Source organism: Pipistrellus kuhlii, unplaced genomic scaffold (assembly GCF_014108245.1).
Source record: "Pipistrellus kuhlii isolate mPipKuh1 unplaced genomic scaffold, mPipKuh1.p scaffold_m20_p_9, whole genome shotgun sequence".
Lineage (NCBI taxonomy): Eukaryota > Metazoa > Chordata > Mammalia > Chiroptera > Vespertilionidae > Pipistrellus > Pipistrellus kuhlii.
In genome coordinates, this window is record NW_023425595.1 from 29669989 (window position 1) to 29690868 (window position 20880).

A 20880-nucleotide genomic window follows, 5' to 3' on the forward strand; every position below is an offset into this window, starting at 1 on the left:
GTTAACACTTGAGGCCAGATCATTCTTTTTTGTGGGAGACTGTCCTATGTATAATAAGAAAGGGCCATCCATATATTTTCCCAGCAAGTGAAATAGTTTTATTTCACTGTTGTCTTTAAAACCACAAAGACACTAAGCTCTTCATATAAAAACATAAGCACATATAAGTATATTTTCTAGAAAATTATTATATAGACCCTCTCAGAAAAAAATAAACCTCATTAATATGGTTTCAGTGAAGGTGCCTGGAAACAATTCACATCTGTTCTGATTCCTGAAACATACCATTTCACAAATGAACCTTTTGGTTCAAAGTATAGATTATTATCATCAGTACATGTTCCTGTGTTCTCACACATTGATAATACACATATAGAATGGAGGATTACCACTAAGTACTCTATTGGTTCATCAGCCTTTTCTGCAGGTTCATCAGCAGGTTGAGCAGGCTGTGCCTTTCTCTGTGGCCTTTCTTCAAGGCCTTCCAGGAATGGAGACACATCATCATCATCATTATAAATCATAAACTCCAAGTCTTTACTAACAGGTCCAATGGAAACATTCTTCGTAGTTAGGTCCTGTTCTGTAGGAATTGTCTCTCTTAAAGCACGCAGATTATGCTTAACCAGTTCATTCAAATTGCATTCCATAAACTCAGGCATATGTCTGTCCAAATAAGTATGAGCTGGTTAAAAATGACACAAATCTGCTGTCAAAATAGTTAGCAGATAGACAGATGTGGACTACAAGAGGGCCCATATCATCATAACCAGGAATAAGCAATCCAACAGCATACGGCCTTTAGCCATAACTTTGTGTTGGTATCTGGGTCTTGCTTCCAATTATAGATACAAGAGGAGACACAGGAAGAGGTCTGTCAAATACAAATATGGAATCCAAACACTCCTGGCGCATAAAATTACATAACAGTCTAGCCCCAGCAGTAAGTCTCACAATTGAGATACCAATATGTCAACATGGAGAATTGTTTTCTGGTGAGCTACAAGTCCTGAGTGTGCTTTCCTCAGTGTAACAAACACCTGCATGGGGTTTCTTATTTCAGACCAACTGTGGCTACACATTGATTGACAGCTTCCGTTGCATATTCAATTTGATGAATCCTGCCCTGAGGGCTCCAAACATTGACATCTTTGTCATACTGGTTGCAAAACTTGGTTCCAACTTGGGGCGTGGCTGTCCCCTTCTGCAGACCTGCCTATCAATAAGCACAGCCAAAACTAAGGCCTGGCCATCTACAGGAATGTTTATGCAATCAGATGTTGATGGAATTTTTAAAAATATTTGCTGTTGGCCGAAACCGGTTTGGCTCAGTGGTAGAGCGTCGGTCTGCGGACTGAAAGGCCCCGGGTTCGATTCCAGTCAAGGGCATGTACTTTGGTTGCGGGCACATCCCCAGTAGGGTGTGTGCAAGAGGCAGCTGGTCGATGTTTCTCTCTCATCAACGTTTCTAGCTTTCTATCTCTCTTCCTTCCTCTCTGAAAAAAAATCAATTATATATATAAAGATTAAATATATATATATATTTGCAGTTGTTTTGCTTTATATTGAATATATTGGGGTACAGGGTTCAAGTATACAACTCAGTAAAATATCATCTGCACACTGCATGGTGTGCCCATTGCTTTTAATAATACTTATTCATTTAAAAATATTTTAATGTGGAAAAACACAAAAAAAGAAATGTAAAACACACAAAAATCCCACTCTTCAGATAAATTTCATAAATAGTTTAATGACAATCCTAAGCATATGGACACATAGTTAAATATGTGTAATTGTGCATATATAATAGTTTACTATCCTAAAATTTCCTTTCCACTCAAAATTTCCTAAGGCGATCTTTTGAGATAAACAATATTGAATAATTTTAATGCCTGAATAATATACATTTATTTGTACCTAAACAGATCTCCACCAGGTGGCAACCAGGTTCTAAATTTCCACTATTATAAATTGGATTGCAATTAACATATCTGAACATATATCTTTTGCACAGGCTGAGAATGACACTGTTTCACACTCAACATTTCTGTGTATCTAGAATTTTGCCAGGATCCAGAGCTTTATGAAGTAAATAAGAGATAGATCTTATTCCCAAGATATGCACAGGCTAGTACGCAAAAGGAACACAGGGAAAAAAAAAAAACACATATGGTGAATGGCATAGAAATACAAAGAATAGTGTTAGCCAAAGATAAAGAGAATATAACTGATTTGGGGGGTCTGGGATGGCTTCACAGACATAGGCCTTGGAAGAATCCGTATAAAAATTAGTCCCCGCTACTTTTTTTTAAATGGTTATTTTATAAGGATCATTTATTTAAGTGCCTATTTCCTCCTGCACTCTGTGTATAGGTGAAGGCCAGCCTTTCTTCTTCATATGCCCTGTATTTATCATAGGGCCTCATATGTACTAATTGTCACAGAATTTCCCAGGTGACCGGAAAAAAACAGGGAGGACTCGGAGATTCACGCAGAACATTTTATTTTTCAATGTACTGATACAGTTACTCGGGAGAGTCTGTTTCTCCAAAGCCTGAGCAAGTGAATATGGACGAAGCTTTTCCTTCATACCTTTGGTTTCTTTGTCCCCCAAATATGGCAGGCTTCCAGACCTTTTGTGGGCTTTGCAGAAAAAGCCTTTTTGGTCGGGATAGGGAATGTGAGAAAGGCCTGGCCTGCTGCCAGTGCTGATAACCCCCTCTGGGGGATTGTGTATGGTTCATGGCGTATAGCCTCAGTAAAATGGGAGTATTCTGGGACACTTGTTCTGTAAGGCAAGCCAGGCAAGCATCAATGGAGTTAATTATGCATTAGAAGGCAGGTTACTGGCACAGATTCAGAATGTTAGCTCTGTCCCCCCCAAAAATGTTGTATATCCCTTTTTAGAATCTTCAGTAAAGGGTTGCTGAATGGGCGTATTTATTATAAACCTTCTTGTCATGAGAGCATTCTCCTGAAAGGAGAGAAGGGAGAATTATATAGAAACAAATGGGCTATAGATACAAGTTTAAATTCCCTCTCAATTTTCCACACTCAAAGACAGACAAGGAAACAGGGATGGGAAAAGAGAGAGGAAGAGAGAAAAAGGTAAATTAGTGTATACCTTTCTGGTCCTTTCTTCCCTCTTCTGAAAAGCTCAGCCAAGAAGAAATCTGAATGACCTTGCAGAAGGGCATAGTAAAAATCAGATGATATGGAGAAAAGTTTTACTCTCCTTATGTTACTCTACAACAGAATGTAATATTCCTTCCCCCCACTTTCATTCATGGTCATCAGGAGAAAAAAAATAGTCTCAATTCAGTTTAAACTTTATTCAATCTGACAATTTAAACATTCTTTTAGAAAGTGTGTAGTCTCTATTGGAAAGAAAATAATGCTTAATCACTCAGAGAGCTTCCCCTTGAGAAAGACTTTTCCTGTTGTGGTGGCTGCCACCTGCTGGTCTCCTGAGCATTTTCCTTCATACACCTAATTGCTAAATATTCTGCAGGATAACCCTGCTGAATTAACTAGTCAGCTTGGGTTCTAGACTTTTGGCAGGGACAAGTTCCTGAGTTGTTATTACCAAGGATTTTGCTGCCTGCACAACCCCTGAGTTTACTGCCCCCTCTATCATTCTGAAAGTTGGCCCAGCAGTCCACACTACTTGAAGGCTGAGCCAGCTCACTCTGATGGTAGGCCTATGGAAACCCAAGGGTTTCTTTATTGTTGTTGTTAATCCTCACCCCAGGTTATTTTCCCCATTGATTTGTTTAGAGACTGGAAGGGAGTCAGGAAGGAGAACGGGGATGAGAGACAGAGAGAGAGAGAGAGAGAGAGAGAGAGAGAGAGAGAGAGAGAGAGAGAGAGAGAGAGAGATGTGAAAGAGACCCATCGATTGGTTGCCTCCTGCATGTACCCCCAACCAGGGCCTGGGATCAAATCTACAACCCAAAAACACACCCTTGACTGGAACTCAAACCCACAACCCTTCAGTGCAGGGACTGATGCTTTAACTAATTTGCAACACCGGCCAGGGCACAATGTGTTTCAACTGTGCACCCACCACCACTCAGGGCATCTTTAAACCCCGGTGCCTCTCTCTTCATGACCTAGATGTGCTACATTTCTGTGATTGAATCCCCAACTTGAAACAGAGCCAAATCCATTTTGAATATCAAAGACGAACATTACCTCAACCTTATATTTTTAATATGCTTTTGTTGATTTCACAGAAAGGGAGGGAAAGGGAGAGAGAGATAGAAACATCAATGATGAGAGAGAATCATTGATCAGCTGTCTCTTGCACACCCCCAACTGAGAATCGAGCCCATAACCTGGGCATGTGCCCTGACTGGGAATCTAACCTTGACTTCCTGGTTCTTGGGTCAAAGCAACATCACTTAGCAACATCAGCCAGTCAGCCTCAGTTCTTTAAAAGTTTCCTTTATTTTTAAAAAACCCTTTCTTGTTGAAAGCAGACTGTCAAATTACAGCAGGGAGATTGGGGAGATCTGGGGGAGATAAGAGATCAACTGAAGGACTTGTATACATGCATATAAGTACAACTAATGGACACAAAACTCTGGGGAGGGAGGGTATGTACGGGAGGGAGGGGGCATTGGTATATGTACAAAAATAATAATTTAATTAAAAAATATATTTTAAAATAAACCTTTCTTGTTGAAAGTATTAAATACTTCCTCCTTTTTATCCACTCCCATGCCCCAGGTTCTCACCACCCCATTGTGTGTCCACAGGTTATGCATATATGCACTCAAGTTCATTGGTTGGTCTCTTCCCATCCACTCTCCCCTGCCTTACCTCTGAGGTTCAACAGCATACATTTCCTTTATAAAGAATTTTCATGCTGAAACCGGTTTGGCTCAATGAATAGAGTGTTGGTCTGAGGACTGAAGGGTCCCAGGTTCGATTCCGGTCAAGGGCATGTACCTTGGTTGTGTCACATCCCAAGTGGGGGGTTTGCAGGAGGCAGCTGATCGATGTATCTCTCTCATCGATGTTTCTATCTCTCTATCTTTCTCCCTTCCTCTCTGTAAAAAATCAATAAAATATATATTTAAAAAATAAAAAAAGAATTTTCATCTCCTCTTTGCCTCTCATGGACTAAGGCAAAGCCCTAACTATGCCATCTTCATCTGTATGCTCATCCCCAACTTTGGTGCAGTTTGATGACTACAAAAACTGTGCTCCTTCCCCTTCCCTCCATTCCTTTAGCCTAAAAGTTATCAGGTTTGAGGATTAGAGGGAGAGAAACTGGAAGAAAACTATCTGGCCATAGCATATCATACTGGTCTGGAATCCTCACAGAAACATCCTCATTTACTTATAAAACCCAGGATTGGGCCTAAATGGGCAGTCAGACATCCATTGAGGTGTCCCAGATTGGAGAGGGTGCAGGCTGGGCTGAGGGACACCACCCCTCCATGCACAAATTTTGTGCACCAGGCCTCTAGTATCTTAATAAAAAATAAAAAATAAAAATAAAAAAATAAAAACAATAGCAGCCAAAGGGCAGAAATTCTGTAAGGATAAGCCTTTGTAGGCCCAGCTGCCTCATGGCCCTATGGCCCTGCCCCTGCCTGAATCCCCCCTTGGCCTGACGCTGACAACTTCTGCCACCACACCCCCGGGCTTCCCTCTTTGGAGCAATTGCAGAGCCCCCTGATTGATCACCCTTCTGGCCAGTGACGTCAGCCTCCCTCTGCAAGGCAATCATGGGGTGATGGCCCGGGTCTGTGACCAATCACATTGTACCCAACTTGGCTGGCCTGGCGCCAGTGCTTGTCATAGTGTGGTCCCCGATGGTGTCCAAACCGCTGGTAAGTAAACCTTAATTCAGCTTCCTTCCTTTCTCCTGTGCCCTGAACTTTGACCCACCCTCCTTGTGACTCAGCCAACAACTCTTCCCTAGGAGGTAAGAGAGGCAGCTGCCCATTGACCCATGGCCTTTCCCCCAGCAGTATGTGGTCACAGAGAAATTTCAAGTCAGTAATTTGGTGCACCCAGAATTTAGTATTTGAGGAAGAACTTGAGAAAATGAAAGCAGGAAAGCCAAGCAAAATTATATTCCAAAGGGCCCTGTAAGACATGATGATGTGTTTTGATTTTACCCTGAAGACCACAGGGAGCCACTGCAGGATTTATAAATGAAGAGAAAGGCATCAGATTAACATTCCAGAAAGATCATTCTTGCATCAGACTGGAAGATGGATTAGACAGAGGGATCAGAAGCAAAGCAACCAAATAGGAACCTGGTTTAGGAATTCAAGGGGAGTTGACTGAAGACTAGACTCAGAGGCAGGGAAATTAGAGCTGACAGATCAGACAGCATTGGAAAAGACAGATTAGATCAGAGCTTGTGTGGGGTTACATGAGGTAGAGGAAGAAGTTGAGTTCTACTGCCTGCTTAATTATTTCTAAAAACGTAAGAGAACCCAAAGTTATCTTATTTATTCAAGTATTTTCAAGTTCATAGTCTGCACCCCTGCCCAACCCCAATTGTAATTCTCAAAGGTCAGGCATCTACCCTCCCTTCTTCATCCATCTCACAGCACATAAGCATTTCTCACCATTCTGAAAACCCTCAGTAAATATGTCTGGAATAAGTGCTGGGATTTTGAACATATTTTTGCTAACTCTGTGATGCAGAGCACATATATAATAAAGTTCTCTTAAAGGCACATGATGGATTCAAGAGAGGAGAAGTATCAACAAAGAGAAGGGTGAAAATGTTGGGAGAGGCCTTCTCAGAAGTAATGAGTATATTAGCATCTGGTTTATAGAGAACTAGAAGCCTGGTGCATGAAATTCGTTCACTTGGAAGGGGGAGTCCCTCAGCCTTGCCTGTGTCCTCTTACAGTCTGGGAGAACCTTGGGGTATGTTCTCCTGCTGGCTTGGGCCTGCACACCATGAGGATTGGGCCTAAGTTGGCAGTTGGTCATCCTCTCCCAATCCAGGACCCCTTGCTCCTTACTGCAATCTGCTACCTGCTCCTTAGTGCTGCTGCAGAGGCGGGAGAGGTTTCCACCACTGCTGCTGCACACACCAGCTATGAGCCCGGCCTCTGGCTGAGCAGCATTCCCACTATGGGTGCGCACTGAGCATCTGCCCCCTGGTGGTCAGTGTATATGATAGTTACCAGTTGTTCTAGTTGTTCTGACTTAATGGTCGCATAGGCTTTTATTATATAGACTAGAGGCCAGGTGAATGAAATTCGTGCAGGGGAAGGGGGTGTCCCTCAGCCCAACCTGCACCCTCTCCAATCTGTGATCCCTTTTAGGATGGTCCATTTAGGGTGGTCAGTTATCCCAATCCAGGACTGCTGACTCCCAACTGCCCTCCCCTGCAGGCCTGGACCCCCAATGCCTTTTCCTGTTGTCCTGGTCTCTCCCAACTACCCTCCCCTACTGGCCTGACTCCCACCAACTGCCCTCGCCTTCAGGCCTGGTTTCCAGCCCCCAAAATTGCCTCCTCTGAAGACCTGGTCTCCCACAACTGTTCTCTCCTACAGGCCTGGGTCCCTCCCCCTCAACAGCCTTCCCCTGCTGGCCTGGTCTCCCCCAACTGCGCTCTTCTGCAAGCCTGGCCACTCCCAAATGGCCTCCTCTGCTGGCCTGGCCATCCCTAACTTCCCAGAACTGCCCTACCCTGAAGGCCATCTGGTGGTGGCCACCTTGTGGTTGCCATCTTTGTCCACATGGGGGTGGCTATCTTGTGTCTTGGTGTGATGGTCAATTTGCATATTATTCTTTTATTATGTAGGATTAGATTAGAGAAAGATGAGGGCAGAAGTGAGACTAAATAATGAGAAGTGAATAGGAAGCACTAATACATTTCATCAGCAAACATTAAGCCAGAAATACAAAACCAATTCAAATTCCCACCAACAGTACAATAGGGATCCCTTTTCTCCAAGTCCTCCCCAGCACCTACCTGGCTTCTTGTTGACAGCCACTCAAACTGGTATGAAGTGATATCTCATTGTGATTTAATGTGAATTTCCCTGATGATTGGTGATGTTAACTATCTTTTCATATGTCTGTAGGCCATGTGGATATTTTCTTTGGGAAATTTTGCTTGGCTTCACTGCCCTTTTTTAACCATTGTTTCAGTTTTTTTATTTGAGTTGTATAAAGTGTGTGTGTGTGTGTGTGTGTGTGTGTGTGTGTGTGTGTGTGTCTGTGTGTGTGTGTGTTTTGCATTTTGGATATCAGCCACTTATCCAATATATGATTTGCAAATATATTTTCCATACTGTAGGTTATCTTTTTTTTTATTTTTCTGTGAGGAAGCTTTCTATTTTTTATTAAAACTATTGGAGTGATAACATTATATAAATTTCAGGTGTAAAACTTTATATGACAATATCTGTATACGTTACTGTGTGCATACAACCTGAAGTCTAGTCTCATTCTGTCAGCTTGTCTTTGAACCCCTTTATCTTCTTCATCCTTCCCCCACCTCCTTTTCCCCTGATAACCACCATTCTATTGTCTCTACAAATTTGTAGGTTTTTGTTCTTTGTTTTATGTGTTAATTTCTTGCTTTTTGTTTTATATCTTACAAAGTGAAATCATATGTTTCTTGTTCTTTTCAACTTGACTTATTTCACATAGCATCAGACCTCTCAAGATCCGCCAGTGTTGTCACAAATGATATTTCATCTTTTATGTTTAAGTAATATTACATTATATATGTGTACCACTTTGTCTTTATCCAACCATCCATGAAAAGATACCTGGGTTATTTTCATGCCTTGGCTATTATAAATAATTCTGCAATGAACATAGGGGTACATTTACCTTTGAAAATACACGTTTTCAAATTTTGGGGGTAGATATCCAGAAGAGGAGATTCTGAATCATAAAGTGACTTTTCTTAAATTTTTTGAGGAGCCTTCATACAGTTTTCCATAATAGCTGTACCAGTTTACATTCCCAGCAAAAGTGAATGAGGGTTCATTTTTCTCCATAACCTCTTGAACCCTTGTTATTGCTTGTCTTGTTGATAACAGCCTTCCTAACAGGTGTGATGTGGTATCTCATAGTTGTGATTTGCATTTTCCTAACAGCTAGTGAAGTTGAGCATCTTCTCATGTGTCCATTTTGCCATTTCTTTTCTTGGGAGAAGTGACTGTTCTCATTTTTAAATTGGATTGTATTTTGTTGGGCTTTGATTTGTATGTTCTTTATATTTTTTGTATATTAACCCTTGTTACAGCTATGAATTGCAAATACCTTCTCCCATTAGGTTGGTTGACTATTTCTCTTGTGACAGATTTCTTCCCTTGTAATAAACTTATCTGCCATTATTTATAAGGTAGTTCTGACCTAATTAAATGAGTTTTCAGGTGTCCTCTCCTCCTCATTCTTTTAAAATATATTTTTATTGATTTTTTAAAGAGGAAGACAGAGGGAGAGAGATAGAAACATCAATGATGAGAGAGAATCATCGATTGGCTGCCTCCTGCACCTCCCCCGCACCCCCAATAAGGATCAAGCACATAACCCAGGCTTGTGCTGTTCATCAGAATTGACCCTGGGACTATTCAGTCCACAGGCCTACGCTCTATCCAGTGGGCCAAACCAGCCAGGTCTTTTCCCTTATTTTTTTAAGAAGAGTTTAGAAAGAGTTGGTCTTGATTATGTAAATGTTTGGCAGAATTTGCATTTGGCCCCATGGTTTGTTGTGTTTAGCAGTTTTTCTTATCAACTCAATCTCCTTACTTATAGGTCTGTTCAAATTTTATATTTCTTTATTATCATCCAAGGGAGGTTGTATATTTCTAAAAATATATCCATTCTTCTAGGTTACCCAATGTTCAGAGTACTATCTCATGATTCTTGTGTTTTGTTCATTTATAAAAACACAAAGATACTTGCTGTCTCTTGACTATACAGCTTGAATTTATAATAGTACAGTTAATAAAACATTGAATTATAATTTCCCCACTTATTCTTTTTTTATTCTTTGTATTTCGGTGGTAATAGTTTAAATGTCTCATTTTTTAATTCTGCTTTTATTTGCATCTTTATTTTCCTTAGTGACTCTAGCTAAATATTTGTCAATTTTGTTTTGTTTTGTTTTCCAAAAAGTCAGGTACTGATTTAATTTTTTTTTAATATATTTTATTGATTTTTTTTACAGAGAGATTGAGAGCTAGAAACGTCGATGAGAGAGAAACATCGACCAGCTGCCTCCTGCACACCCGCTACCGGGGATGTGCCCACAACCAATGTACATGCCCTTGACTGGAATCAAACCTGGGACCCTTCAGTTCGCAAACTGACGCTCTACCACTGAGTCAAACCAGCTTTGGCTGATTTAATTTTTTTCTATTTCAATTATTTATTCTCTGGTGTTTGTTTTTCTTCCTACTGCTAAGTTTGAGCTTAGTTTCTTCTTCTTTTTCTAGTTTTTGGAGGGAAGTGTTACTAGTAAGTTAGGTTGTTTAAAGTTTTTTCTATTTTCCTGATGTATGTATTTATCACTATAAACTCTCCTCTCTGAAGTGCTTTTGATGCATCCCATTGATTTGAATTATGTTGAGTTTTCATTTTCATTTGTTTTAAAATGTTTTTATCTCCTTTGGATTTTTCTTTGACCCATTGGTTGTTCAGGAATATGTTGCTTAGATTTGCCTTCTAACCTATGATCTATCCTGGAGAGTATTCTGAGTGCACTTATAAGGAATATGCATGCAACTGCATGGAAAGTTACATAACTGTTTATTTGGTTCATTCTCAAACCTATGAGTCAAATCCAATGTTATTTCTGATTTTCTGTCAGGATGGCTTATCCATTACTTACAGAGCAGTATTGAAGTCCACTATTACTATGTGGTTGTATACTTCTCACTTTGATTCTGTTAGTGTTTGCTTAATATATTTAGGTGCTCTGAAGTTGGGTGCACATATACATTTATGACTACTATATCTTCTTGATAAATTGACCCTTTTAGCATTATATATTAACCTTATTCGTCTCTTACAGCTCTTTTTGGATTACAGTCCATTTTAACCTGAAGTAAGTATAGTCACCACCACTTTATTTTGGTTTCTACTTGCCTCAGATATTTTCCTATTCATCTGTGTTGAGTCTATGTATCTCCTTAAGGATAAAATAAGTATCTTGAAAGAAAGCCACCATAACATTTCAGCATTGTGTGTTTCAGAGAGTTTATAGGTTGATGAGTACAACCCTCTCCTGGGAGGAAGGTGCACTACAACTCCACCAGGACAAGGCCCCTGCCCTCAGGACCCTCACAAACTCCACCATATGTGTCTCTTCATCTGTACCCTTTATCACATTCTTTAATAAACTGGTAAACATGCGAACTATTTCCTTGAGTTCTGTGACCCACTCTTGATATGTAATGGAGCCTGAAAAGAGGGTTGTGGGAATACTGATTTGTAGTCAAGATGGACTGAAGTTGTGAGTACCCAGGGGACCTGCACCTCGGGACTGGAATCTGAAGGTGGGACTGAGCCCTTTGCCAGTCGGATGGGACTCGATTCAGGTGGACAGTGTCAGAATGAGTTCTACTGTAGGCCACCCTGCTGGTGTTGTGGACTTGCCCATTGAAGGGAAAACACCACACAACTGGTGTTAAAACAAAGGAAGACTGGATTGTTATTCCTGGGTTACCCGAAATGTCTTCCACTTCTCCCTCTCTTTCTTCTTGGCAAGGATCTCCCACCAGATTTTAGAAGAGGCAGCTGGAAGGAATTATCAAGGGGAAATGCCAGGCAGATGGACATTTATTTTTAGCAAACACTCCTCACAAAAACAAGCATTTCCCAGAATAGATCTAAGAATGAGAAATGAAACTGAAAGTCTTTTGTCTATTTTGGGCTTTGTCCTTAGTAAGCAGAGGCACAGTGGTGGAATGAACTCTTCTGTGAATCTGATTTTGAGGCTATAGGCAATTCAAACAACGTTTGCTATTTTATCACATACAGAAAATGTGTTCAAATGTGACAGACTCCGAGGCAGTTCAGGCACGGACGCTATCATCTGTAGATTCCTAGTGTTGCCAAAGGCAGGTTTGGCTGCCTGCTGTGATGAAAGCCAATACTCATGAAACAGGTGTTGGTAAGTTCAGATGCTGGCTTCCTGAGAAGATGGCTGATTCCTGTCTGAAAAACGAACTTTACATCTCTGGTGAAGCTGGTGGCTTTCATAAGGAGAGGAAAGGGAAGTGGGAGCATGCAGGCAGTGTTCTTCCTGGTTATGGTAAAGATCTTAGTGTCATTGCCAAAATCGGTTTGGCTCAGTAGAAAGAGAGTCGGCCTGCAGACTGAAAGGTCACAGGTTCGATTCCGGTCAAGGACATGTACCTTGGTTGCAGGCACATCCCCAGTACGGGGTGTGCAAGAGGCAGCTAATCGATGACTCTCTCATCGATGTTTCTAACTCTCTATCCCTCTCTCTTCCCCTCTGTAAAAAATCAATAAAATATATATTTTTTTAAAAAGATCTTAATGTCATCAAGTTGAATCGATCTGCATCAGCCTAATTTCTGTCATCTTTAATCTCCTATATGGACAGGAACAGAAATGGTTGGTCCCTGCCATGTACTAAAATAGAAGCTAAAATACAGATTGCTAGCAGAAATAATCGGCTTCCTCTTTTTGTTCCAAGAAACATGTTAATTTGTTAATTCATATTTAATTCTGGTTAGTACAATATTGAATAAATATTTTATGCTTTATATTCTCTGTTACAATATCATCACAATAGATGAGCTATAAACATGATATAAGGCACAGCCTATGAGTGGGAAATAAAGGTCCCAAGAACCATTAAGATGGTGGCTCTCATATAAAAAATCTCAAATATTTGAATTAAACAACTCATGAAACATTGCACTTGTAAACATTCCCCTTGATACATCTTCTTTTCATAGATTTGAACTTCAAACCAATTATGCCAGAAAGAAAAATCTGAATTTGAATCATTATTTCAGGCTAAGCTTGTTATCCCCTTTAATGTTATGTGAGGTAGGTAGTACTACTGGCAAAAATTCATTCCACCACTCAGCTGTTCTCATTACATGGGTTGCAGTTCCCATTCACAAGACCTAAGTAAATATAACTAGTACCTCTTGGATGCTGGGTTCAAATCTGTCCTGACTGGCATTTCAACTACTGCCTATTAGAAAACACCAATGCCTCTAGGGAATATAATCTATAATATTGCAATAACTATGTATGGTGCCAGGTGGGTACTTAAATTACCAGGGAAATAATTTCCTAAACTATGTAATTGTCCAACCACAATGCTGTGTACCAGAAACTAAAATAAAATAGTATTTAAAACCACTGTAACTGAAAACTGAAACTTAAAATAAAGAAAATACCAATGCTCCTATCTAAGGGAAAGACTAGGAAGAGAGATGTGGGTAGAATTTCTGGAGGAACTGAAAAGAATGTGTATGAAGTTCCCTGAAGAATACCTGTGTATTGAATCACAAAAGTTTGAAATAAAAAGAACATTATGATAGGGAGCACCGGTCTGCAATCAATATTATAATGCATCATATTCAGGAAACATGATAAAGCAAAATGCTTTACATGGGTTTAAGTCTGAGGATCAACTGTCAGAAATATCATTACTAGAAAACTCTAATATGAAGGATACAACATAGCAAAATTCTCTTTTTCTCTCCATAAACACAAAATATGCTCTTTAGATTTTTATACAACACACCATTAAGAGCTTAGCACACTTTGGAGTTGGATGATCCAAATCAGGTAATATAATATTGAAAGAGTTGATCATTTTCAAACTAACTATTTCTGGAAAACAGAGTTTCAAGACTGGAAACTAATTGTAGCATAAAAGTCCTTTACGAAAATAAAAACTAACAGATTTCATTAGCATGGGAGCGTGCTTCTCCCTTTGTCCTTAGGTTACAGGAGAATTATTGATAGAACAGCAAAGCTGAGGAAATCCCTGATCTGCAAAATGTACTTATGCCTTCTCCCAAATTCTATCTCTATCCTGCTTGCGATGGGTGTTTTCAATCTTGTATTCACCCTAACCCTCACTGGCTCTCTCTCTCTCACACACACACACAATTAATTAGTCTTCTAATTACAGTAATTTTAAAAGAGTTGCAATAAAATAAACAGAATTCCTTCTAGTCAGCTGATTTTAAAAAAGAAAATAACAAGCAGCAAAACCAAAAGTGAAACCACTCTTTTACATCCTTCTTGGGGTATAAATTCAGAGCCTCCAGCACAGCCAGAGCCTAAGTCTCAGCTGGAAGTCAGAGTCTGCAGTTTACAGGGCTCTGCAAAGGACTTCCTCTCCATGCAGACCTCTCTGGAGAGATCTGAAGACAGGAGCTGACCTCAAGGACACAGGTAAGTGAAGAAGGAGGGAAATGGGGTGGACAAAGACAGACTCAAACTAAAATAGAAACAAAAATGTATGGAAATAGCCATAGGGAGCAGTTAGAGAAACAGCAGATTAAAACATGCTAGAACACTGCATGAATCTGGCAGTCATTGTTCCAAAACACATACAGAAAAAAACACTCCCAATCAGGGTAAAAGGAGTAAACTATTCAACAGGCAATGAAACAATTTGGCAATCTGTATTACCCAATAAAAATAATCTAGACCAGTCAAAAGAGACTTTATTTGACAGGATTATTGCAGTAAGGGAAGGAGACTATTGAGGTGTAGAAAACAACCCAGCCATAGAGCTGCTAGCATCTCACAGGCCGCGAAGAAAGGAACTGTCTTCACAGGGAAGAGCAACAAGGTTCTGCTGGAGAGAACAGGGGTGCAGGGAGTGGGGCAATCAGGGGACGTTTTCCCCTGAGGTTTGCTGACTCTTAGGCAGGATCTATAAAGAAGGGTTGTTGACTGGATCTGCAGGAAAGTGGGTCATAGTTCAGGGGACCAAAGAGGAGGGAAACTGAATTAAGGTTTACTTACAAGAGGTTTATTCTGATTGACCAGTGGAGGCAAAGAGCTCAGTTCATCTTTATTGAGACAAAAATAATAACTAAATGATCTGCGCCTAGCCTCATTACAAGTGAAAAGGGACATTAGTGAGTTTTATCTCTAAATCATATGGAGCAGGGTGCTTCTGTGCAGTAAGCCATGTGTTAGGGGAAATCCCCAAAGTCTAAATTCATGTTTGATTCTGAAGAACTGACCTGCAGCCTTATTCAAATTCATTAGAGTTTTAATAGGAGAAGCTCACATCCCCGGGCAAAGCAGCTGCTTGCTCCCAGTGGTGGCCGGCAGGGACTAAATCCACACCCTCCAAGAGCAGGTCTCTTCTCTATAGGGGTTAACAGGGAAAGCATATGGTGGGTAGTCACATAGATCACCAGAAAGAACAATGCATTTCCCTATTAATAGCTAACATCCACACTCATTAACCTCCTTCCTGGGGACATGACCTTTACCTCTCGGTGGCATTCCAGCTTTCTGGTTCATCAGCAAACCTGAGGCTACAGAGTTAAACACGGACAGGTTAAACAAAGAGCCCTACATTTTCCAGACCCTTTACTGATAGAGTCATATGACACCCTGCTTCTTCCCTTCCAGTTTTGTTTACTGGTCTAATAATCAAATTGACATAAAACACATTAACTGGTGAAAACCAAATATAATTACTTATATACAGAAGCCCTCAAAACACATGAAAAATCAAAGGTAGTCAGGTAATTAAGGCTCATACACCATCCTGAGCTAAGGAGAAGGGTGCAGGAGTCTGGAGCTTCAAGGGGGAGAAAAACAATTGACAGACTGATAAGAGAAAATGTTGGGTGAAAAATGTTTGCTGTACCAGGCAGATAAGCTCTTTTTTTAATATATAAAGTTATCTCTGGCCCTAATCAGTTTGGCTCAGTGGATAGAGAATCGGCCTGCTGACTAAAGGGTCCCAGATTTGATTCCAGTCAAGGGCATGCACTTTGGTTGCAGGCATATTCCCAGTAGGGGGTGTGCAGGAGGCAGCTGATCAATGTTTCTCTCTCATTGATATTTCTATCGCTCTATCTCCCTCCCTATATCTCTGTAAAAAATAAATAAAAATATATTCTAAAAAATAGCTATCTCTGGAGACAGCTCTCTTCCTGGTATAGGCCCTCTATGTGAAAAAAATATAAATAAATAAAAATTAAATTAGCATTTAAGAGAGAAGTTAAAAGCTTTTCCTGAGTCTTAATTTCCTTTAGCTCAAAACAATCCACTTGCCAAATTGGCACATGTATTCCGTATTCCCTCAATATACAGAATTAATACAACTGTGAGGTTGAGGAAGGATGGCAGAGTATAGATTCTAAGAGAAGAAATTAAGCTAGAAAGTAGGAAGAGGAAAAAGAGTGGCTGTGGAAGGAACTGGGTTGTGGCCAGATTATGAGAAGTCTTGCCGAGGCCGGTTTGGCTCAGTGGTAGAGCGTTGGTTCGATTCCGGTCAAGGGCATGTACATTGGTTGCGGGCACATCCCCAGTAGGGGGTGTGCAAGAAGCAGCTGGTCGATGTTTCTCTCTCGTTGACGTTTACCTCTCAATCTCTCTCCCTTCCTCTCTGTAAAAAATCAATAAAAAAATATTAAAAAAAAAAAAAAGAAGCCTTGAAGGCCATGGCCAGGTAATATGATCATATCCTAAAACAATGAGGAGTTTTCAAAAATTTGTAAGCAAATGATTTAAATATGAGTTTCAGGATGCAATGTCCATGATGAACTACAATAGGGAGAAAAGTAACAGATTCAACAGCTTTTCATACAAATAAGTCAAATAAATAGGATAAACTAATGCCTAATCCTATACAATAAAAGCATAATATGTAAATCGACCAAATGGCCGAACAGTGGAACAACCATCTGGACACCATCCAGGTCCTCGCAATGACACACATTGGAGCCAGGCCAGCCAAGTCGGGTACAATGCCATTGGTCACGGGCGCAGCCATCTCCCCATGATTGCCCTGCAGAGGGAGGCTGAAATCACTGGCCAGAAGGGTGATCAGTCAGGGGGCTCTGCAATTGCTCAAAGAGGGAAGCCCAAGAGTGTGATGGCAGAAGTTGTCAGCATCAGGCCAAGGGGGTGCACAGGCAGGGGCAAGGCCACAGGGCTACGAGGCAGCTGGGGCTGCAAAGGGCTTAACCTTGCAGAATTTCTGGCCTTAAACTGTTAGTGTTTTTTATCTTTTTCCTTTTTTATTAAGGTATTATATGTGTACATATCTTACCATTTCCGACCCCTACCCTACTCCCATGCATTCCCTCACCCCCTAGAGTTTTGCATCCATTGGTTTTGCTTATATGCAGGGCTGCTAGTGTTTAATAAGTATCCTACAGTAACCACATTTTAGAGGAAGAAATAAGAAGACTGAGATTCCATGATATACAAGGTGCCCACATCACCATTTCTCCCACCAGAAGTGGATGGATACCCCAAAATGGCTAGAGCCAGGAAGTTTGGATGAATTTGTAATTCAATAAACCATTCTACATACTTAATCCAACACGGACAAAGAGCATCTCCAAACTCAAAGGGAATAATAATGTTCCTGGACAGGAAGGGACCTGGATGGCCTGGAGCAGGTCTGCCTCAGGCCAGCCTGTAGTGTGTGGGTTCTTGACTTTGTATAGAAAAGATTTCACAACATGAGTCCAGGTGATTTTCTGAGTATATTTATGAAAGCTGAGGACTGTGAAACATAGGAAGAACTTAGGGTAGGCTGTGCAATGCTTCAGATTCTTAGAAACATAGGAAAAAAGTGAGCCAAGGCAGCTGCTCTTAGCTCACTGGGAAGTCAGAGGAAAGGGGGCCTTAGAGATGGAATCAGGGGGTCAGCCCAGGACAAGCTGGCACTGCCTTATTCCCTCCTGGTTGTAAGTCCCATGGGGACCCCTTAGAGGTTAAGGGGAAGGGACATGGGCATGTTCTAGTCTAGAGTGAACCCACAGTGAGTCTTTGTCCTGAGGACATTTCTCTCTCTCTTTTTTTTTGTCCAAGGGCAAGAATCTTAAGGGAGGGTTTCAGCAGATTATTCATCAACTTTCTAGGTGCAATTTTAATGTGCTGATGCATCAAAATGAAGGTATAGGGGAATTTGGGATAATTCCTTGGTCTCCTTTACTGTTTTATTTTTATCCTGGGTCTGTCTGGCTTTAACGGTTTATTTTTGTTTTTGTTTTTTTGTTTTGTTTTGTTTTTTTATTCCCCTAACTTCATTTGTCCTTGGGTTTAGCTTGCACATTAATTGGGTCTCTGTTCTCTATTTCCCAGATGAGGGTGATTTAATCTCTGAATTCCCTGGTTAGGGAGGTGAGGTATACACCATTTGCTTTCAAGTGACCATGATTTGGGAAGATAAGCTCTTGTGGTTCACAGGCTTGCTGAACATTATTCAAATTGTTTGTCATCATTTAATTTCCTTGTCTCACTTCCCCAGGAATTTTCTTAGCTTCTTACTATCCTGCCGCAATAGATAGCATCTAGGATAGAAGACAGAGATACTGAGGTAAGTGAAAAATTTTTTTTAACTTTTTTATTTTAATATAATTGACATAAAACATTGTTAGTTTCTATTGTACAACACAATGATTTCACATAGGTGTGTAACAAAATGATCACCACAATGTCTACTTAATGTCCACCACCACACACAGTTGCAACCTTTTTTTCCTGTGATGAGATCTTTTAAGGTTTTACTCTCTTAGCAACTTTGAAATATATAATATGGAATTAACAACTAGAGTCACCATGCTGTACAATACATCTTCAGGGCTCATTTGTTTTATAACTGTTATTATCTTTAGACCTTCTTTTTACCTATTTGATCCCCACACTCCCACCCCTAGAACCTACCAATCTGTTCTCTGTGATTTCCCTTGTTTTTGTTTCTGTTTGTTTGGTTTTAATTTTCACATAGAAGTGAGATCATACCTGTTCTTCCTTCACTGACTTACCTCACTTAACATAATACCTTCAAGATTCATTTATATTGTTAAATGGCAAGATTTCCTTCTTTTTTATGGTGGAATAACATTCCATTTTCTGTATCCGTTTAGCTATCAAAGGACTTTCGGGTTGTTTCCTTGTATTGGCTATTGAAAAGAATACTGTAATGAAATGGGGGTGCCAGTCTTTCTAAGTTAGCATTTTCATTTCCTTCAGATGTTTATCCAGAAAAAAGTGGGAATGCTAGATAATCCAATTTAATAGACACTGGAAAAGGTTGGACATGGCAAGAAGAATCTAAATCAGCTCATGATTAGCACCAGAGTCACAACTCCTCATTCACATATTCTCTAACCACTCTCCTTCCTACTACCTGCTTATTTCTTTCTTAGCACATAATACAATCTGAAGTTATTTTGCTTATTCGAGTATTTACTGGTTTATGGTTTGTTTACTCCCACTCGCAAAGGGCAGGGGTCTAACCTATCTTATTCAATTATCCTACAGCACCTAGAGTATTCCCCACCTTGCTGACACCCCTCAATAAATATGTGTGGAATAAAGGCTGGTATTTTAAACATATCTTTGCTAACCCTCAGATCCATAGTACTAATTTGGTCTCTTTTGTTTAGAAGCACATCATCATGATAGGTACAAAAAAACACAGGGAGTTAACACAGAGAAGGTCCCTAGATTTATCAGGATGAAAAGGTTGGAGTGGTTTTCTGGACTGGGAAAGTATAGTATGAGTATCAGGTTTACAAAGAATTTTTCTTTAAAATATGAGAGCAGAACTGAGAAAAGAGAATAAGTGCGCAGGATACATTCATTGGTTCATTTTCACAACAAACATTTATTGATCCAGAAGGACCTTTTTTTCTTTTTCTTTTTTCAGAAATTTGACAATTAAGAATATCTACACTAATAAAAGAGAAAGATGCAAATTGACTGTGCCTCTGCTACACTCTCCAGCCAATGAGAGTGAGCATACAAATTAACCCAGCTAAGGTGGCAGTGGCCACAGAGCTGGAATGAGCAGGAGGCTTGGGTTGCCCCCAGTGATGGAGGAAGCCAAGCTTCCCATCCGTCCTGGCAGGTCCTGGCCTCAGCACAGGCTAAAAAGTTTCAATTATAGAAGATAAATAAATCCCAGATACCTGCTTCCAGCTGGCCCTGGCCTCTGCTCAAGGAGGCACTGAAAAAAAGAAGGAAAAAAAAGAAAAAGGAGTGGGTGGGAGCTTAGATGGCTAGCCTGAAAACGGCCATCACCCCCTCAACCAGGCTGGCCAGGCACCTTAGTGGGACCACCCCACACACACACACCCTGAAGTGGGTGTGGATAGCCTGAAATGGCCCTCAGCCCCTCACCCAGACTGGACACTCCCCCTTGGGGTGAGGCTCCCCATTAGGGGGCTTGGCCAGCCTGCAAACATCCATCCCGCCCTTCATCCAGGCTGGCCAGGCACCCTAGCGGGGACCTCCACCCTGAAGGGAGTGTGGCCAGCCTGAAAACAACCCTCAGCCCCTTACCCAGGCTGACCAGGCATCCCACTGGGACCCCAACCTGATCTGGGACACCCTTCAGGGCAAACCAGCCAGCCCCCACCCATGCACCAGGCCTCTATCTGTACTAATATGCTAATTCGACTGGGAGATATTCCAGGAGACCTGCTGGATGTTCTTCTGGATAAAGTCATGGTAGCAGGGCCAAGGTAGAGGTAGTCAAGGCCAAGAGGGGAGGGCAGTTGTGGGTGATCAGGCTGGTGGGGGGCAGGACCGTTGGGGGTAAGCAGACCAGCAGGGAGGCCAATTGGGGGCGAGCAGGCCATCAGTGGGGGTCAGTTGGAGGTGATCAGGACAGTAGAGTGGGAAGCAGTTTGGAGAGTACAGGCCTGCAGTGGGGCAGTTGTAGGC

General features: G+C 41.0%; 1 protein-coding gene and 1 pseudogene across 1 annotated transcript in view; one reads left to right on the plus strand and one right to left on the minus strand.

Annotated features, from left to right (window-relative positions):
* Window positions 1-11042, minus strand: LOC118713199 (annotated as a pseudogene).
* Window positions 11043-14233: 3191 nt separating this feature from the next.
* Window positions 14234-20880, plus strand: part of LOC118712452 (interferon-induced very large GTPase 1-like) — an 87762-nt gene continuing 81115 nt past the window's right edge. Inside the window, exons 1-2 of the mRNA XM_045578129.1 lie at window positions 14234-14397; window positions 14684-14819. The gene's annotated coding sequence lies outside the window, so the exon portion shown is untranslated. The remainder of the gene's footprint in view (window positions 14398-14683; window positions 14820-20880) is intronic.